Below are 15,724 nucleotides of genomic sequence, written 5' to 3' on the forward strand. Positions count from 1 at the left end.
ATGTGCGTGTGCATGTGCATGTGCGTGTGCGTGTGCGTGCGCGTGTGTGTGTGTGTGTGTGTGTGTGTGTGCGTGTGTACGTGTGTGCGTGTGTGTGCGTGTGTGTGTGTGCGCGCGCGCTTGTGAGTGTGTGTGCTTGTGTGTGTGTGTGTCCGGGTCCCGAGTTTACACTTGCCAGGTGTCACGCCTATAAGGTCCTAAATAATTATGGAGCTGTCGAAATCACAGTACGTAGGGGACGTTCATCTAGCGGAGGGCAGCCAGCACTCTGCGACAGCGAGGAGCACGTAACCGCAGGGCGCTGACGGCCCACTGCTGGGCGGGCTTAATCTGAACGTCGCCTCGAGGGCGCGGCGTTGCGTTCGGGGCAGCCTCCCAATTTCGGTGTTGCGTGCTCTGATAGACGAAATTTGTCGTGTTACAGCTCTGCGGGCAGTCGTATTTTCGAAGATGCGAAGGTTGATATGGTTTCTAGGGGAGCTTGCTTTAGTTTCCCAATTACGTTGAGCCTGCTGAAACTAAACGTATAAAAAGGTAATTATTTCATTTGTGTTTATTAGTGGCTAATTACCACATGTCACCCGTCACACCGTGGTCGGCATCGCTTACGGGAGGTGTACGAAGCAACCGTCTTTTAATTTTAGAATCGCATTTTTAGAGTAACCTGCCGCAGTGGCTCTGCGGCTATGGCGTTGCGCTGCTAACCACAAGGTCGCGGGATTGAATCGAGGCCTTGATTGCCGCATTACGATGGGGGGCTGGATGCAAAAACGCCTGTTTCACGGGCGTTGGGATCACGCTAAAGATCTCCTGCTTGTCAAAATTAATCCGGTGTCCCCTACTTGGGCATGTCTGATAATTAAATCATGGCTTTGGCAGGCAAAACCCAACATTTCAATTCAATCATATTCGAGTCATTGCTTACGCATGCCGCATTTTGAAAGGTGCAAACGGCCAGAAAAACAGAAGAGGATGATGACAATAATTTTATGGCCCAGTGCCCAGCAGTAGTCAATGCGTCGGCATTACCAGGAAATAACCGTGGGAAAAATGCAAGCGGATCACGAATACAAATCACAGACACCGCCTCGCGCCAGAACAAGAGTGCCGAGGATGAGGGCGAGAGTTTCATGTTCACCCCTGCGTATAACAAGACCACTTCGGCCTTCCCATTAGCATTTGTTTTTATTACTCGACATTGTGCATTCGGTCGCCTTTGGTGCGTCTTGACAAGCTCAGCCCATGCGATCATGCACCTTCTGGGCAGTATAACAGTCCAAAAGTAGTTCAGCATTCCTGGGCCTGACAAAAAGGTATCTTGTAGTTCTTCGTCCTGTACACCTATTCCATTGTTTCACACCATTCGGTCCGTTGAAAAGTGATGTGTGTATTTCCTGGGAACTTCAAGCTTGTTGTTAGGAAGGGTGCCTTTTACATAACGTTTTTTTTTTCATCTTCTCTGCTCGCTGTAAAACAATATTATTGTTTAACTACTGCGAATCTCTCGCTGTGTCTCGCATAACGTCTTCAGTAGGAATCTCCATGCAATGGGGAGAAGCTTTGCACAGCACTCGTCCCTTCGTTTCTCTTTCGCGTGTATATTCTTGTTAACGATGTTTTTGGCTACGTACGATATGTCTCACATATCGAGAGACACATGTCTCTGTTACGTGTTACACGCTTATTTTCTCGTAGCACTTGCGTGTAATAGTTTTGCTTGTTTGCTATTAATCGAAACTAGTCTATCACTGAGGTAACTAGTTTATTAGGATGTTATTACTGAGTCCCTACTCCTCGTTCTTTCTGTTGTGTTTGTATAATGACTGTATAATTAGGGAGTTCGTACAATCTGAATTTCTGTGAATACCACCTTACGCAATTCCCGTTTGGCCATTTAAGGTATTTTGCAACAATAAATAAATAAATGAATAAATAAATAAATAAATAAAACATAAAGAACAAAATAAATAAAAATAAATAAATAATACGAAGTCTCGACTATATCATTTCCATAATGACTTCGTCTTCTCAAGTCTATTGCGTTGTTTCCAGGCAACCACGTTCAATGACAGTTTCATTTCAATTATTTTCTCCTAAGGTGCCAAAGGCTGTATTTAAGAGAAGGGGCGGGGAGGGTTGTGTGATGGAAGGATGACAACAGCGTAGTAAAGTACAAAAAGGAATACAAGGACACGCATTTGTCGTGTGTCCTATTACACAAAAGTAATAGGCCAAATAAAAAAGAACAGGAAACAGAATACAGAAAACAATATTAATCGTTAGAGTGCTCAAATTATTAGTTCACTTGGTGTGATATATTTGTTTAGTAGTCCACACTTTATATTCTGCATATTTGGTCACGACGTTGCAGCTCTGTCTAGCTTCTCCTGCAAGTGTGTGTGAACAGTCAGGTGACTATAGCTCTACCTCACAACAAATAGGAAGCCAATCATCATGTCTTGATTTCTCGTTTATTCATGTTCTAAATGCGGTTCAATAACGTAAAAGACCAAAGATTTCGACTCAAGGTGCGCTTTCAAGTTAAACTCGACATTAGAACTGCCGTTAAAGTGGAATATATCTTGCAAGACTTATCAATTCCATAGAAATAATACGCAACAAAGAAGGCAGGAGGAAAATGTCTTGAAAGGGAACGATAACAATTCATTAACCAATTCAACAAACAATGGCACATAACATTTTATTTGCCAAGCAAGTGCATAACCGAAATACTAGAGTACTTCTTGCTGGGCTAGTTCGTGATGCATATCTATAGAAGATGGGTGAAAATGAAAACGTACACAGATGAAGGAGACCGTACGAACGCCTAAAAGCCTAGAGCTCCAGCTTCCTTCGTCTGTGTGCTTGTTAATTTGCGCACCACTTCTAATTAATAGCGAACCACTCTTAAATGAGTTAATTTCTGTCGCCAATGGTATGTTAAAGAAAGAAAAACGCGTATATTTTCTTTCCACTTCAAGGTATTTGCTCGCCATGACCTCCATGACGCCGCCAAGATGCGGAGGTTGCCAGACATCAGTGAAAGGGCGGGCACTTGCCACTGCGGTGTTCTTCTTGCTGCCGTGGCTGAGTCAAGCCTCACTTGCAGAAATCTTTCAGAAAGATTCGGGCAGCGCTTCTTCGGGAGCGACTGTGTTCACAACCAAGACGATGGCCACTAGTGTGGAGCAAGCCAATGCATCAGATTTCCTGGGAGAGCTTCGAGAAACAGTTGGGCGTGGCTTCGCAAGCATGCCAGCCTCCCTGAAAAGGAAGATGCTGGAGGCCGAGGTGCGGCCGGAGTGCAGTATTGCCCTTCTGAGATTCGTGCGGGCCTTCCTCAACTTCGAGCCGTGGGCACTAAGACGTGAGCGAAAGAGCTTGCTTTCCCCCGCGCCTTCCTCCCCCAACGTTCACTCGCTCTTCCACATTCTTCTCACAGTGGAAGGTCAGAAAGAAAATGCTATATGGAACAGGGCTGGGTGGCTATAATTGTACAGTGAACGGGCTCTGAGAACAACGAAATAATAATAATAATAATAATAATAATAATAATAATAATAATAATAATAATAATAATAATTTTATTTCCATCAATACGATGTTGATGACGAGGATGAGAATAAGAGCCTTTATCCATTTGAGCGCATTACACATGCAGCTGCCATGTCTCCATGTGAAGTTATTAAAATTAGGTTTGACAGCCTATGATTTGGCTATCGGGGTATCGTAGAGCAATGCCCATGGACAAGTGTACTGAGTGTAACTTACAGTGCCCCACCATTTCCGGAACTTTTTTTTGTAGAACGTATCCGGAGCAGCAGGGGATGGGACACCTAGATATGTGGATTTATTTATCTATTTTTTAATGTCGTGTCGAAAACTGTATTAAAATATAAAGTCAGAAGTTCCCAGGCTCTCTGTATGGAGCATCCCTGAAGTCCACAGGAATGCGCCTGTATGTTTTGCTGAGTACGTCGACACATGCGTTTTTACAGGAAGAATATGGTAAAACTTGTTGTGCGAAATACTAAATTGCGCACTGTTCGACGAACATGAAAAGGGCGTGCCATATTTCCCGATTTTCGTATGAGTGTACTTGTCGCCATTTCGGTGAATTCGATTCTGCCAGCAGAAACGATCGCATGACCGTGTGGCAAGTCTTGCCATACAAGTTGGTTCTGGGTGGTGTAAGTTGGTTCAACGAGACCTTTTGAAGACAAGACATTCTAGCGGACATCAAACGGATTTGGCGTATCTGGGTATCTTCGACCCTTTCTGAAAAAAGAAAAATTGAATGCTATTCAACTCAGTAAAGGCGGATGACCAGCGAATCTGTGTATGTAGGCGTCTTAATGGCGAACTGTCCATTGCCGTGCGCCAAACGTCGTAAGCACATAAATGGAAGGCGAGGCGGGATTAGTCGCTCCTCCACGATGTTAAGCCTCGCAATATGCTGAAGCACCGGGGGGGTATCCATACCTATATATTGGTGCAAAACTCGGCACGACACCTTTTACTCACAATTCCGTAAAAACTTTTTAATAAGTGTTCAAAAGCGTTATGTGGCCAATGTTTCAAACGAACCAGTCATAAGATATATATTGGCAACATATTATGGTATGTGGTTTAGTTAAAGGCAACTAATATTCTTATGGCAGAACTCAAGGAAACAGCTTCTCCGGGCACTGGGGAATCGGGTTGTGATTCTGCAAGGTGGCACAAGTCTGCTGCATTTCTTTTTCTACAGCTGCGACAGTGAAAGCTGACGCTCTGGTGTGCAAGGCGACCTGCAAGGCAGCCTGTAAGGCAGCCATTAGGTGTGGCAGCAACTAGAGGATGCGGAAATTTCTCTTGGATGCGCAAACATGCGACGTTCAGAATTGTTATGGGTCTGTCGTTTTCCACTCGATGAAGAGAAGCGGCTTCTATGACTTGCCAGCGTGAATTGGAAACATATTTCACTATCTGATCGCTTGGCGTAAAAATGAAGCATAGTAGTGCTCTTGCACGGTCAAACCAGCTCCGTCCTGAAACACATAAGTGCCAATCGCTATGAAATGTTTGCGTCAGCCACCGACATCGTTCTCCCACATTTTAAGTATATTACGCTGAGTCTGCGTTAGCCTCCTGTATGAGGCAGATCGCGTGGTTCTACAAAAGAAGTACTGCGCTTGGCAAACTAACGTTACACATAATCTTTGTGTTTCTTCATTGCCTCTTTTGCAATATAAGCCAGTAATATTTAAAAGCGATCGCGCACATAATACGTCGGCTATTTGTGAAAACACTATGTCAGCGCTTCACAGAGAACCGATCGAACAAGGCAGAAAAAATATCAGTTTTCATATTCTTGCAGCTTATAAGGTTCCTATCCCGCTCGCTAAGAGCCAATTCAGCCAATTTTTTCGCTACCTTTCGTGAAAAAAGAAAAACAACATTAACTCAGAAATTATCTTTGATTATTATCTATGTCATGCTACCATTTTTGGAAGGTGTGTATGACGCAAATTTCTGTAAAATTTCTATTTCTTAAATGCTATGCTTAACTTCTATTTTATTTGATTCGATCCCACTTCAGCCTAGTGGATGTTATGCAGTATAGATAGGAGCGTTCTATGTGTACTGAGTCACGAGACGTACTTGCAAGTGACTAGATCAACCCCTCAGGTGAACTAGTGGTGTAGGACACCGCCACGATGAAAAGTGGGCACTCGGTTTGTGGTGTTTAGAGTGACGCCAGGCATTCTCGTCATGTAATGTGGTAAGCACTGGCTGGCCAGGTTCGAGAGGTCCACGTTGAAGTTCCCCGTGAGGATCATGGAGAGTTTCCTCGCTCTCTAGGAGCTCAATTCTGTCACGCCTGGCCGGCTAGAACGCCCGAGAACGAGGAGGTCTTCTTGAATACGCCCCCTTCTCTTGGCACCTAGCGGGTGTGCGAGCTCTCCAAGCACCAAACCGCACTGTCTATTTCTTGTACGTACAACATAGCGGCTAGTAGAGCAAGGCGAGCGGCTGCGCAATCAGCGGGATTGGCCCACATTTTAAAACGAAGCTCTCAGGCGCCCAATCCTCCGTTGAGTATCGGCGTCGGTGTCCCTCTGCGTGACCTAGCGAACGAGCACAGTGAAGGATGAAACAGTGAACGCGGAGCGCAGTGGGGGATGAAAGACGGCGATAGCGAAGAGAGAAGGAGGAGGAAAGCGAAAAAGGAATCTAGAGTGAAAGCATGTGGCAAAAAGCGGAGGAACAGAGTATAGCGAAAGAGTGAGGAGGAAAGCAGTGTGCCGTATGACACTACGAGATGGCGCCATAGTAGCGTGTGCCGGGGTGCGCCAATGACGTCATTACTAAGGCGTGCGGCGAGCGCTGGGGTATACTGCATAACATCCACTAGGCTGAAGTGGAATCAAAGCAAATAAAATAGAAGTTAAGCATAGCGCTTAAGAAATAGAAATTTTACGATATATGAAAACAAACAGCCGGCGTCTGCTTCGGAGCCACATCGCAGGCGCTGCTTTGCTCGCGCAAACACCGCTAGAGAATTCGCATCAGAATGCACTCCGCGTGAGACATCCGTTCCGTGTTCGCGCTTTCTTTCTGAACAATTAGCGGCGCAACCAGTGGAAATCAAAACACCTGGGGTGGCATTCACTAAGCTGCGCCGTTCATACGCACTTTCGTAGCCAAGAAGTTTTTAGCTGAGATAAGCGTACCACCAAATATGCAGCGCATTTAACTTATGGCATCGTAAGAGAGCGAAAAGGAACTAAAGCTCGGATTAAACGAAAAGAAGTGAAACAAGTGCGGTCAACTGATAGCATGATCGCACATCATGCATGTCCGTAGTTGAGGCTATATCCATACGGCAAATCACTGCGCACCTCTATTCTTGAGCTTCCGTTTCCGGGCGTCTGCTACAGCGCCGACAAGGCCACCCTCGCCTTTTCACCGCACTGCCCTAAAAAGTATTGCAGAGGATGTGCTACGCTTTATGTGCTATGTGTTATTTCATGCGAGCTTGAAAACAACTACCAGCAACTGCCGCCAAGAATACGCTTGACATCAACAGGAACCCTTCATTTAAGCCATGATGGCGACATCTCATCGATAGCGCCACTGCTTGTGCAATTTGGCGGTGCCTCTGAATATCTCAAAAAAAGTCTATACACTCCTGGTAACTCGGAAATCCACAACGTTTTCTTTCTTTCCTGTCTTAAATAAGCATACATTTCTTCCCTTTAAAAACTTAGCACTGTTCCTAACAAAACAGCGAAGTACAGTGAGGAAGCACCAACTCTGTGCGCAGTGTTCGACGCGTCCGGAAAGTACCCGACCGGCCTCTTCCAGGGATCTCGTGTTGACCTTGGTGCTTTCGGTGAGTGCCTAGAGACGGTGGTGCATGACAATTACGGAAACGTACTGACACGTGGCCAGTACTGTAACCTGCTTGTCTACTCCAAGAATGGAACTGCCACAGAGGCTGCGATTCTGGCCGTGCCAGACGTCCTTCACCCGAGGGTAAGTGACGACAGTGTAGCAGCTTTGTTATGGAGATTGAGCTGCTACAGTAAATAAAAGCTTAGATGACCCCTAAACTACCTTGTGCTCGTAAACGGCGTTTTGTTTAAACACCATGCAGTTTTTCTTGTGTTTTTTGTAATTGTTCCTTTGGCAGATAGCACCCTTCTAATCCTTGAACTAAAGTACTCGAGGAGGCGAGCATTGTTTGCAAATCGAAGTGCATAATTGAATAATTACGAGAATTTCACTGAATAATTTTTCAACTCTTTCACGATTAATTGTGCAATTGAAATATTTATTCCACACTCTCATCCCACCCGCGGGCGCTTTGTCCTCTTCGTCGAGTGCTTCTCTAGATGACAGGCAGACACGACGCCAGTATTGAACGTCTCGTTGACACCCTTTTCTTTTGCATTTCATTTGCGTTAAGCTTTCTAATTTATTTGTATATTTGTTACTTCACACAATCGTTACAGCTTTTCACACAAATAAATACAAAAAAGGTCCCATAGTCATGAATTTATTGCGACCTCCTGTCAAGGTAAAATATTGGCGCTCTTTGGCCATTCCTGGCCTTAGCACCAATAAAATGCATATATCATCATCATTTAGGATAAACGATGAAAGGAGGAGCCGTAGAACAGCAAAATGGAAAAAAAAATCAACGTACTACAATATTGTTATTACAACAGTAGACCAAAGACCGCAGAAAACAACTTAAGCCCAAGTGTACTCAAGAGGATGAAAAAAAGAAAGACGCAGCAATAAAAAAAACTAATCCAAATATGAAAATATCGGGCATAACAAGAGGCGTAATACACAAATAACTAGAAGAGTGTGCATATATGCACTTTGATATAGCAGCAGAGGTTCGATTCCCACATCGGTCAAACATTATTTCTGGTTTCTTAAAGCGATGCGAGACAGGAACCTATGTACCTACCCCATAGTTTCAAGAATGAGGCAAAGACATCGCTTGAAGATTTGACAGCTTTGACAGTAGATGATGAATTGAAGGCGACTTCAATATTTACTGCCTCGCTGATGTCGTCTGTGAAAGCTGGCATGATGAGGAGCGGAGCACATACAACGGCGTTGGAGGTGTCGCATCTCAATAGTGCACGAGATAAGACCGAAAGAATATCATCTGCATTCTTGAGAAAGGATTACACAAATTTTACCGTTATGTATACTGTCCGGTCCGCTACGACCAGTGTATGCGCCATGGTGCGCTTTGCACGCTGCTGCTCAGCAGGTATCTAACTTGTGCGTACAACCTTCAAGCCAGCGGTGGAAGCCAGAATGCTGCCTAGCTCAATCGGAACCGATTGAGGGCTGAGTGATGGTGCGTCCAGTTGGCTTTGTGACTTTTGCAGCCAAACGCGCTTGCCGTCCCTAGAGAACTTCGATTGGCAACACCAGATTCCGTTACTTGTGCTGGCTACAGTGTTTAGCTAAACAAAGATGGCTACAACATCCAGGATTAAGGAAGCATCGTGCTATGCTCATGTTTTTTTTTTTGTGTGGTGTTGATGGAGGTGTTTTGTCGAAGCCTAGATGCTCCTTGCTGATGATCACCTTATTCTTATTGGTCTCAAGGATTTCGGAGACGAAACTGCCGAAATGGTTGCGCTGTGCGTGCTAAAGTCCAGGTTGTCCAGCGATCTGCGTCAGGTATTTGTAAAAACGAAGAGCCTTTCAAGCGGACTGCAGGGTACAAAGAAAAGGAAGTGCTTGGGCGTAGGGAGCCCCTCCCAAGTATACAAGTTAGCGGCGTTGCTCCCTTAGTACAGGTACGATGCTTGCCTGTTTTCGACCTCCGTAGGCACCTCCGCACCAGGACTCACGTTCTAGTATATCACATACAGCATCTCGCAATATATAGGCAGTAACGCCTGCCGTACATTAAGAGGATGAATATGAATATTGTTCACTGATCGAGCGAGCATAAAAACTGTAATTTTACCTGGTCAGTGTGTCATGAGATAAAAATCAATGTTAGTTCTGTTTGTGAGTCGCGGGGCACCTTTCTTTTTATAGTTAGCTGATACGCGTGAAACTTGTCTGGGCCTCATTACCAGTGCTTCTTCGTGCTTGCAGTACAGAATGTACGAGGCAGGGTCTGGGCTCAGGAACACAGCAGACACCTGTCGCCCGCAGAAATTCTTAAACCTCATTGAAACGAGAAAAATCAATAACAACCAATCGGTCCAAGTGGAGTTTCTTCCAACAAACTTCCAAACTTTAGCCAGGGTTTTCTCTTGGCTAAAGTCACTTGTAATACTGTAAGTGCATGGCTTGGAACCGAATTGAAGTAGCTGTAATGGAATTTAGCTGTGCGTACAGTGTTGGAATGAGAACTAGCAGTGCTGTGAACAGGTAGAAAGCTACAAAGCTGGAACGAGTGCTGTTTTTCCTTGCTCGCAAATTTCTTGTGACCAAATCAACTGACAGGTCACCGCGCTGAACGAACAAATAGCATCCTCATTTTGCACAACTAAATTAAAGAATTCCGTGAAAGCGATATCTCTCCTCGCGGCGTGACATTTATAGGATTAACTTTAGGCCTTCTGAGATAGTTATCATTCCTGCCGCCGTGTCTGCACGCAAAAGTACATTGGCCGCAATATTCCTGCTGCTTAAAGCATTGGTAACATTTACGCTGTGGCAGTAAACTGTAAACGAACAAAACCAAACAAAGCTGAAGCGTACGTCACTATAATTCATTTAAGTGCCAGCACACAAACAAAGCAGTACACTTCGCTGTTTGAAACGCCAGGAAGATATTTAAAATAAGCGAATATAAAACAGTGTTCCTCTGGCCGGGAAGAAAAAAGTCCCGAGTGATGTGTTTAGAACAAACAAGCATAGTGTGACACCTTTTCTCAATAGGGAAGTTTCTTGTCCAAATTGCCAACGAATGAGCGTCGTCTGCTTCCTTTGGGAAAAGATGAAATCATACATTTCTGTCTTTTCACCGCGATCAGACGCATAATTCCATAGAACAAAAGACTTTGTATATCCGTTTTTTTTTTACATTTTTGGGCTTGTACGCGGTTGCATGAGGATGAGTTGCGAACAAGGCAGTCAGCGCATGCCGTGATAGGAGACTCTCTCTCGCTTTAAGGCTGAACCTGGATCGGCCGTTTCTCAGCTCAGCCACTAGGTGGAGAGCGTTTACTTGAAGTTGCGATTGGCCACAACGCGTGCGCCGCGCTTGCGCGTTATTACCGCGAGATCACGACAATGCCAACGAGAGCTCCGACGGAGCTAGTACACTAACTTACGTTTATGTGTGTGTTTGAAAGAGAGCGGGAACAAAACCTTGAAAAATGAAAGCGGCGTTCACCGCGTGAACGCATTCTGTGAATAATGATTTAGTGCCGCATAGGTCGGCTTCACCGCAATCAGTTTCCTTCAATTACGATTCATTTTTGTTTATCGGATGCGTCAAAGCTACCTTACTGTTGTTAAGCGAAATGCATCTTTCACCGTCAATAAATTTCTCATAATTTTCTTCTTTTTTTTTCAGATGAAATACTTTAGCAATTACTTCACCGCCAAAGATATTCCGCTTGTTCGCATGGCGATTTGCTTTACAGAGGATTGCAACCAGCAAGACTTGCAAGCTTTAGTGAACATGGGTACGTCGTGAACATCAATTCACTTGGCGTTTTCAGATGCGCATCGATATAAATTTCTCGCATGTGATATAAAACAGACGAATCAGGACACCTCGTTACAACGATGTGCAGCTATAGCGAATGTGAGGAGAAGAAAGCGATTTAATTGAACAGATAGAAACCTGCGATCATTCTACTGCAGTGGTTTTGTACTGATTTCTTTTTCTTGCATATTCGTTAGTAGTAGTTACTAGAGCTTGTGTGAGTACATAGCTAAAGTCAGACTGCCGTCCATCTCCAACGGGCGGACATTATTGTGATGGCTCGAAATGACTTCCTTCTGTGCATGAACGCGTGTACGGATAGCATTCTCGAAATGGTGCTGGAGAAAGCAGTATCAAGCCTGCGTTTGTAAATGTTCTGAGCAATGGCACTCGCACTTTACATGTTTTAGGTAATGTAAACTGTAACTGTATGCACTGCATGGAATTACTGGCCTTCTGCACACTCCTAACTTAAGGTCATCCCCGATTGCTCCCCTCTAATATTTAGACACAAATTTTGTGACTGCTTTAATAAATACAGCCCATACTGTAATACAAAATGAGGCAGATGGCGTCGCATAAGGCCACGTCACCCAAGCAATCGATCAATTAATCAATTTATTTCTCCTACTTCCTAAACAGACAGAGGAGCGGCGAATAAAATCTGCCATTCGGCAGTTTGATCATCCCGCGGCCTCCAGGTAAAAGGGTTCACAGCTGCACAAACATAATCGGAGATCACATCAAAATAAACACACAATTAGGGAGCGCATTGCTAAAGTAACAAGGCAGCAAATATAACGGCACATTGCAAAATGTATATATAATATCAAGTTATGCTCTCGCGCTTACGGCTTTCAAGCGTAACTTGCTTGCAGTGCAAGAAAACAAATGAAAGTATTATATTAATTGTAAAGACAGCATAACATATAGCATAAGCGTTGCATTTAGGAGTTTCAAACCGCTGCTTATACCATTCATATTTCGGCACGACTTGTCTTATAACCCAGTTTTTTTCGGTGGTAAACAAGAAATTGCGGTCAGTTATTTCAGGTTGTGTTTAATTCGAATTTGAATTGCACCATTTATTCTATAGTACTCCAACTGGTGGATTCTAATGACAATCACTGATAATTAAATTGGCAATTGGTGTCCGATAAGGGGAATTATCAGCACAACGAATGAACCGCTTTTTCATTGTACGTATTCTTCTTTTTCTTTTTTGCTGGCTCGCGTTACCCTGCACTTGTAGACAATAGGCTAAGGGAGAGTAAAACAAGGAATTATAGATAAGTAATTTCACCTGTGTAGATCCTTGAGGCGATTAACTATTCCTGTTATGTGAGCAATCCTTTGGATAAACAGATTTACACGAATATTCCATGACAGATTTGCAGAAAGTACCGCGCCTAGCCGCATAAAATGATCGATGAACAAGTTCAATACTACTGCAGTTTGAAACAATGTATACCAGTTGGAGGGATTTCTTTGTTCATTGGACAAAAAGCTGTAACCTTCGTAAAAGCTCTAATAAATTGTCCTGCTATTAGATAACCATTATACTGCAAAGTATTGTGCTCTGTGTACATGTGAAGCTATTTATGTGAATAAGAGAAAAGGAAATGCTGGTGTCGTAGGCATATATAATAAACTGTGCACTACAATTATTACGTAACACATCCTTTAATACAGAGTAAACCATAGAGTATTTAATATACTTGTCTGTGGAACTCCGCAAACTACCTTCACAATCTGTGACCTTGATTTATTCATTTCCAAGATTGTTACCTATTGCATTGGTATCATGTTATCTCTTGCAGTGTGCATACCTGTTTGCCATGTAAGCTAAGCTTTTTTTATTGAAGGTTCGTGATTAACTAAATAGAATACCGTAGTATATTCAAATGATTGGCAACCGTTATACATTACTTTTCAAAGTTGCTTAGAATGTATTCTTTTCGTAAAAGTAATTCGAGTTCTGTCGCCTTACTTTTGCGAAAGCTGTGAGCAGTTTGCATTTTTTTAGCGCAATATGATATGATGATACGTATAACCTTCTTAAAGGCGTTCGAAAAAAAATGACATTTCAGATAACATTTGTTTTCACAAACAGTAATTGTATATGTTGTTCAAAGCTTCGGGTGACTGAAAAGCACAGGAGTGCTAGTTACGATTAACGTTTACGATTAACGTTTAGTCTTTACCTGTACTGAGCTCACTGACCTACAATTTTATTTTGTTTGCAGTGAATCCACCTCTAGTTCGCCTGAAAGTGTCCAACTGCGTAACTGCAGACCCTGAGCCATGGACCAACACGCAGATTGGCATAGTGTACGTTGATGCATAAGCCCTATATATTCAGATAGATATTTCACAACCAAACTCAATCTTCTTTTAGTACTGCTGCTACCGTAAGTAGTAGTAGCCTGGGACTCCTTGGTTAGTAGTTTTCTGCATGCACGCTTAGTTCGCTCGCTCGCTCGCTCGCTCAACAAATAAATAAATAAATAAATAAATAAATTAATTAATTAATTAATAAATAAATAAATAAATAAATAAATCATTGAATCAATCAGCGAAACAGTCCGATAATCAAACATCCATTGAAACAAAAAATACATAATCGTTCAATCACTTAGTTTATTCAAGGTATACCTTTTTTTTTTTTTTTTGCGGATACCACCTCATCAGGCAGAGCTTTTCGCAAGAAGCTGAAGGATTCTTGCGATTTTGGTTCGAAGACTCGACAGAGAGTGCAGCATGGTCCATGCTTATCGAACCTCAAATAGTTCCCCATTGTAAGAACTCTCGTTGTCAGCTAAACAACATATAGCAGCAGGTATGCCTCAGCCTCACAAAATAGTTGCAAATGAATACTTGGACAAAACACTGCCATTTCGAAAAAATTACATTGATTTAACATTTCGTACATGCATCGCTGTTGCTGGTGGCAGTTTTCTTATGATTGCCAAGGTTATACAAGAAATTTTGTTTTTTAGTTTCTTCCTACAAATCAAACATCTGCGATTCCAAAGCGCATTTCCAATTAAATTTAAACGTGACCAGTGCTGGCCACTTGACCAGCATGTTCTTCAGCGTTTGTGCCCTTGGTCTTTCACTGAAATTCTCGACGTGGAGGTCAGCGCCACACTTAAAGAAAAGTAGTAAGTGCGCAATTAAGGTCCCCCGTCTATTCTTCAGCTATAACTCTTTTATCAAATTTCGCCATCTGCACTCCAAAACCGTGGAGTTCAGTGATATTCTTGAAACGATTCCTCATCGACGGGGTGCCCGCGGACTGTTAATGACACACAATGACTATTCCAGCTGAGTGGGAGCACGGCCTTCCAACGCAGTGAGCCGAGATGGCGCCTCATTTGTCGCAGAATTGTCACACTCGTAAACTCTAGTATAATTGCTGTTATATTTCGTGTCTTTTTGTTTGCAGCATCTTTCTATGCGTCCTCCTAGTCGTCGTGATGGCCGCCACCTTGGTGGACTATTCGGCGGATCGCTTGCCAAAGAAAATGCAAGAATACCGTACGTACCGTACAACCTTTGTTTCCTCGTTGAGAATTGCCATTTACCGGCGGGTCATAACACCACAGTCTTAGATGTTGGGACTTATATTCTCATATACACATCTTTATACCTGCGCAAATTGAAGTCCGCCTCAAAAAACAAATGGAGAAGACGAACGCACTTGTTTCAACTTCAGATATTGTTTCGCACACTTCTATATGTAGCCCATTATGCTGATCAAACCTCGTGGCCAGACTCCCGCTGTCTGAAGAACTCCTCCTTCGTTTCGTTTTCTCCTCCCACCAGCCATCAAACATTTTTGAATGCTTCAGACTTCAAATTTTGCTAGCCGAATCAGAAACGGAAGAACGAGAAGAGGGTAACAGCTTCTTTTTCTTGCTTTTTTCCCTAAAACAATTCATTGCTACAACCACATCTTTTGGTCGAAATGCGAAAACACCCGTGTACTTAGATTTAGGTGCACGTTAAAGAACCCCAGGTGCTCCAAATTTCCTGAGTCCTCCACTACGGCGTGCCTCATAACAGAAAGTGGTTTTGGCACGTAAAATCCCATAATTTTTTAACTACATCTTTATTTCTAATAGGGAATCGAGCTTTCTTCCAGTAAAGCTTGTTCTAAAAAAAAACAATGTACACTCATATCACGAAATTTGCGGCGAACGCAGTCGTCGCTCTTAAAATGGATACTCATAGGGGAGTCTCTATGCTACACAGGGTGTGCGAAAAGTAAATCTGCAGTGAAAAACTCCACCTATCATGTGATAATAATTGTGCGTGACATGCCAGCTTGACATGATGTATGAAGCGCAATATCTGGGGGGGGGGGGGGGGGGGGTATTCTGTAAGATTCCGCCTAGTGAACTGTCTATTTCGGCCGCTGCTGATTCCGTAGGGCCGCTCCTCTTCTCCTCTCTCGTACAGCTGCATCCAATCAGCAGCGGCGGAGATGGATAGTCCACTGGGTAGACTCTTGCAGAATACCCCCCTGTA

General features: G+C 43.4%; 1 protein-coding gene and 1 long non-coding RNA gene across 2 annotated transcripts in view; both read left to right on the top strand.

Moving 5' to 3' along the window:
• Nucleotides 1–15,724, top strand: part of LOC126541467 (nose resistant to fluoxetine protein 6-like) — a 98,690-nt gene that overhangs the window by 55,265 nt on the left and 27,701 nt on the right. The gene's annotated exons all lie outside the window — the stretch shown is intronic.
• Nucleotides 11,080–14,952, top strand: LOC129387324 (uncharacterized). Its single transcript, XR_011893046.1, has 3 exons — nucleotides 11,080–11,168; nucleotides 13,438–13,522; nucleotides 14,640–14,952. It is a non-coding gene; the product is annotated as an uncharacterized lncRNA (long non-coding RNA).

The sequence above is a fragment of the Dermacentor andersoni genome, chromosome 3 (genome assembly GCF_023375885.2).
Source record: "Dermacentor andersoni chromosome 3, qqDerAnde1_hic_scaffold, whole genome shotgun sequence".
Taxonomy (NCBI): Eukaryota; Metazoa; Arthropoda; class Arachnida; order Ixodida; family Ixodidae; genus Dermacentor; species Dermacentor andersoni.